This window comes from Gossypium arboreum, chromosome 12 (genome assembly GCF_025698485.1).
Source record: "Gossypium arboreum isolate Shixiya-1 chromosome 12, ASM2569848v2, whole genome shotgun sequence".
Taxonomy (NCBI): Eukaryota; Viridiplantae; Streptophyta; class Magnoliopsida; order Malvales; family Malvaceae; genus Gossypium; species Gossypium arboreum.
In genome coordinates, this window is record NC_069081.1 from 70,332,614 (window position 1) to 70,338,222 (window position 5,609).

Sequence of the window (5,609 nt, forward strand, 5' to 3'; positions counted from 1 at the left end):
ACAAACGCCGCTAAAGAACATGACCTTTAGTGGCGCTTTTCCACAAACGCCGCTATAGAATGGACACGGAAAAACGCTAAAGAACATGACCTTTAAAAATATATTTTAATTAAATAATATTTATTTCTATGATAAATATTATATTATGTTTTATTTTGAAACTTGAACTTTAAACTATATATTTTAAGGATAAATAAAAATATTAATGAAATTAAATTTTCTATTAAAAAATAAATTAATAACACAATTAAAATCTAAAAGTTAGAACTCATGTTGTCTTAAATATTAAAATAAAAATAAAAATTTAGAATCAAAACTAAAATAAATAATAAAAATTAGATTAAATATAAAGATATCAATAAAATAAGATATTATAATGAAGTTACATAAATGAAATAAGAACTTAAATCATAACCATGTAAAATATAATATTTGAATATCTATTCCCATGTGAAATATCAACATTGATTATTTAAATTGATTAACTAAGTCAAAATTGCAATTCGTGTTTTCTTCTTTCAACTCAAATAAAAATAAAATGTTGAAAACAAAACAATTAAATAAAAAATAGAATAATTATTTGACACAAGATTATTATTAAGTATATGCAAATATGCAAGCAGATGATTACAAAACAGGGTGTAGTTTTTGATCAACTAATTAGTTGATCCTACTGTAGGTTCTATCTATAATCTGCTCAACTAACATACAAACATAAGGCATTCTAATACTGTTTTGCACATAAAATATCTAAAAGTCACACCTGAACTCGGATTCAGAGCACATACGGTGTCAATTGCATGTTGATCAATATCATCCTTATTCGCTGCTGCAATGCCTCCCACAAGCATTCGTAGAGGTAGGAGCTAGTCATTATGTGCCTTCTGCAAATTAACAATAATGATTATGACAAAGAGCTCATTCAATTAATTTGATATAATTTAATCAATTAATTCAATAGTCAATTAACAATATTAACTATTATGGTTAAAATGCTAAAATTTATATTTTTAAAATATATAAATTCTAATAATAAAATTTAAATTAGCATTTTGATAGATTTAACAATACTAACTGATTGAACTAACATATAACGATTAAATTAAATTATGTCAAATCAAAGTATAATGATTAAATATTAAATTTTAGCATGATAGAGGGACAAAACTATTTTCAAGTTTTACTTATAATTCAAAAAACAATTTCATTAGGAAGCAAATGAAATAAACTTACATACCTCCATTTCAACTTCTAACGGTGCTTCAATAACCTCAAACTCTGCTCCCTTATAACTCAGGGTACGACATACATACATTCCCCTGAAATTTGGAAGAAGATTGTGTAAGAAACAAAGAATTTATCCAGTAACTACTTTACAGAGACATTCTAACCATTTTACCTTGCTTTCATGTCCATTGGAACAAGTTCCAATGCCCCAACACCTCCTTTGTCTAAAGCAACTGTGAAAATATTCATTTTACAGAAAGTTTCAACCAAAATTCTAACTAGTGGGAAACAATTTAAGAAGTGCATAACCAAAAGATACTAGATCTCAAGCAGGCACATATGACATGAAAAGTCATAAACGAGATTGGAGAATACTAGATATTTACAATTATTAAGTAGTACATCTCAGTATTGACTTGTGATTCGATTGCTGCTTATTAATAACAATGCCAAAAACTTATTTCTACATGTAAATAAGCTAGTATTTTCACAGTATAGGCTTCTTTGAAGGTTACATGGAGCAAAAATGACTTTAAATTGCAGAAGGCAATTTTTTTCTTCTTTCATAAATAAATTGATAACTTTGCGAAAAAAAATGTGCCTAAAATAATCTCAATTTTAGAACGCAAAATAGAAATAATATACAGAGTCATTAATACAATCATTAAAAGAATTTGAACATTAAGGATAAAAACGTAAAATTTTTAATTTGACAAGGAATTCAGAAATAGGGAAAAAATGTGTGATGGTACATATTCAAAATAATACTTGCGAACCCTACAGAGAAAAAGAGAAAGGGCAGAGATTGGAAATCCAATTAATCATATGCAAAAACAAGGACAAAAGTGAAATACATAGAGAGTCGGAAAAATTTATCATTATTGTTGCACCATGCTAATAGAATTGTAGTAAAGCAACTAGCATAACAAAGTTTTTTTTCATTATTTTGTCTAATTGCAATGTTAGATATGGTATTTATTAAGTGATTTCTAGTGCTTAAAATTCAATGTTCAGCAATGTTACATGGACTCTTGACTTCAATATCATGTATAATGTACTTGTGGCAAAGACTCTTGAGCACTTCAATATCATACAGCTGTGACATTGATCAACAAAATTAAGGGTGAAAACCAGAAACCCCCCCTCTCAATAACCCTAAAAGACACTAACCACCTGGTTGGTTCTGAATGTTCACTTTCCCCCCTGACTTTTTTTTATATTAACTAAAATGCCCCCTTCTCACTAACCCACTGAAGAAAAAAACCAGAGTCATATAATATTAAGAATGAAAATGACAAACAATAATTTAGAAACAACAATTTAGTTTAAATATGTTCATGATATCTTTTTCCATATATTTTACACTTTCATCTTCCATTCAAAGTCACACCTATCCACTTCAGCTATTTAAATCTGATCTTGCATTAAATTTTTCAAACTTTCCTAGGGAAAATAAAATATTAGATAGCAATTTTAGAATAATGAATTCAAGTAAAAACCAAATCTGATTATAGAAAAAAAAAATCTAAAACCTGAAAAAGACAATTAGGGAAAATGAGAGATATTGTTGTAGATTTAGCACTTAGTAGGAGATACTTAAAAGGGATTTTTAAAAAATTATGGAGAGAGAGAGAAAAGCTAATGTGTACTGAAAGAATGAAAGAGAAAACAGGGAATTTGAAAAAGACTATAGCTAAATAAAATTAATGAAATGTCAATCTTAAGACAAGAATTCAATGGTGCACAAATTCACATTTTCCAACAACAAACATGCTTTTAAAAAAAAAAAACTTTAATTTGCACTAAAAACAAATTTCAATGCAGTAATAAGCAAAATTTTTCAAAATATTAATGAATTAGTTTTCTGGCTGTAAATAAAGAAAACCCCTTCTTAACAAGTATATATGGAATAAAACATCTGTACTTTTTCTTGTTTCACATCTTTGTTTTCAGCAGCAAAGAAAGAATCTGCTAAATACATTCATAACCAATTTTTATCTATGGACTACAAATGCAAAACCGAGATGAAAGAACAACAATAGAAAAAAATAACATCTTAGATAAGAAAACCACCTATAAAAGTAAGGATTTGAAGACCACCATTCATACAAAAATCTAAGAGCCAATAATACAACATCTAAAAGTTTCTAACCAATATAAGACAATTTTCACCGCCGGACAATCCTGTAAATGGTCGATGAATCATCATGCTTCCTCACACAGAAAATAATGCCAAAGACAAACTAAAATCAATTCAGACATAATAAAAAACCGCAGGGATAATTGATTCAAATATAAAGAATCAATTTACCAAGTCCAAAGACACAGTAGCACAAGAATCATCAGGCATTTGCATAGCTCAGTTAAAATCCATAATTTCTCTTGCTAAATGATGCTACTTGATATTGCATCATATCATTGGTAGGTGGTGAGTAGAGTTTCCAACCGAAAGTATTTGATGTGCTAAGGTTCAGTAGTTTAATATTTGACATGCCCTCGAGGTTTAAAATCAACAAATTCACTTAAAATGTAAAGAATTATGAATATCTACTTCTGATTTTGTTTGAGGGGGGGATGGGGGTTATAAGTATTTTGAAAACTACATATGAAATATCATGAAAACAGAATAAGAGATAAATTAATTCCCAGTCAGCAGATAACCTAAATGTAATGTGAGCAAAAAACAATCTAGTTATCACTGTACTTTCTTCCTCACCATAACCCTTAATTTTATTCTTTTTTTCCCCTTGCTGACAAACCATAACCTTAATTAATTGTACTAATTTTATTGGTTGTACAAAATATTTGACTGGAACATGACAAGGTATAAAAAAATGGAATATGGAACGAAAAAAACTGTCATTAGAGGGTATAAAGATTAAACCTAAAAAACTCTGGAAATCGGGGAAACCCAGCTCCTCCCCAAAGACCAAGCCTAATCATATAACCCATATTGTGTGGTTCAGATGCCCCAGTTGCAGAGTAATAAATAACCCGTGCTTCAGGAAGTCGAGCCTATAATTTCTGCAAATGCAAAGCACTAGTTAAGGAATTTCTAGGAACACAATTTTCCATTATTGGAAGCGTATGGTCCAGCATGAGGGTATATGAACACTTTTTCCAGATGATTATATCAACCAAAGTAAATTAAAGAGAAGGAAAATATATATTTTTTTTTATTTTAAAAAGAGGATTAGGAAAACGGGAAAAAAACCTTGAAACTAAACAACAACCCCTCGAAACAATAAGATGTTCCGCCAAAAGAGGCGAATGAGAACCGAGAAGAAGATGGCAAAAAGAGCTGAGTGAGGGTTTTGGGTTAATCTCACTATGTCTTGCTTACCGATTGGTTACAGCAGAGGACTACGACGGCGACGCAGTAGATGCTCGAGTCGACGGCCATGTAGTAGATGGTCGGGTCGATGATGTAGAGATGGGTTGGGATTTTGATTTGGCGAAATTTTAGGGTTTGTGGGAAAATTTTTAGGGGAAAAAATTAAGGTTTTTTTGGGTATATAGGTTAGGGATAAAATTGAGGATAGCAAAATTACGTTGTTTTGTCTAAAATAAAATAACCTTTTGCCGTGTCTTTTTCCTAATGTCGCTAAAGCCCGACCTATTGCCGCGTTTTACCAAAAACGCCACTAAAAAGTCAATAAAACGGCACCGTTTTGATTAGAACAAAATAATTTTTTGCGGCGTTTATTACTTACCTTTTGCGGTGTTTATGAAAAAACGCCGCTAATGCCTTTAAAATTTAAAATTATTTAATATATAAATTAAAAACAATCAGTCATATACTCAAAATATTTTAAAATTATTTTAAATAATAGTATTTTAATTTTTTTCATTTAAATAAATAATATTTTAAAATTTAACTAATATTTAAAAGAATTAGATAAAATTTGAAATCTTTAAAATATGAAATTATTTAATAAATAACTTAAAAACAATCAGTCATATACCCCCAAAAATTTAAAATTATTTTAAATAATAGCATTTCAAATTTTTAACGTATATTTTTACACTAATTAATCTAAACCCTAAACCCTTAACCCTTAACCCCTATCCCCTAAACCATAAAACATAACACTTAACCCCTTAATCCCTAAACTCTTAACCCGTAACCTTTAACTACTAATCACTAACCCCTAAACCTTAAACCCCAACCCTTAAACCATAAACCGTAAACCGTAAACCATAAACCATAATCCCTAAACTCATAATCCATAAACCTTAAAATAGCAACTCCTAAACCTTAAACCCTAAACCATATACCTAAACCATAAAGAAAACGATAATGATAATTAATTCAATATTTTAAAATTAATATTATCTCTTTTACGATTATATAAGAATTTATTTAATATATAAATTGAAAA

At 29.0% G+C, this 5,609-nt stretch overlaps 1 long non-coding RNA gene across 1 annotated transcript; it reads right to left on the reverse strand.

Annotated features, from left to right (window-relative positions):
- Positions 1-576: 576 nt before the first annotated feature.
- LOC108452599 (uncharacterized) lies at positions 577-4,761 on the reverse strand. Its single transcript, XR_001866415.2, has 5 exons — positions 4,571-4,761; positions 4,112-4,251; positions 1,400-1,460; positions 1,238-1,319; positions 577-884 (listed from the first exon to the last, which is right to left on the reverse strand). It is a non-coding gene; the product is annotated as an uncharacterized LOC108452599 (long non-coding RNA).
- Between the last annotated feature and the right edge of the window lie 848 nt (positions 4,762-5,609).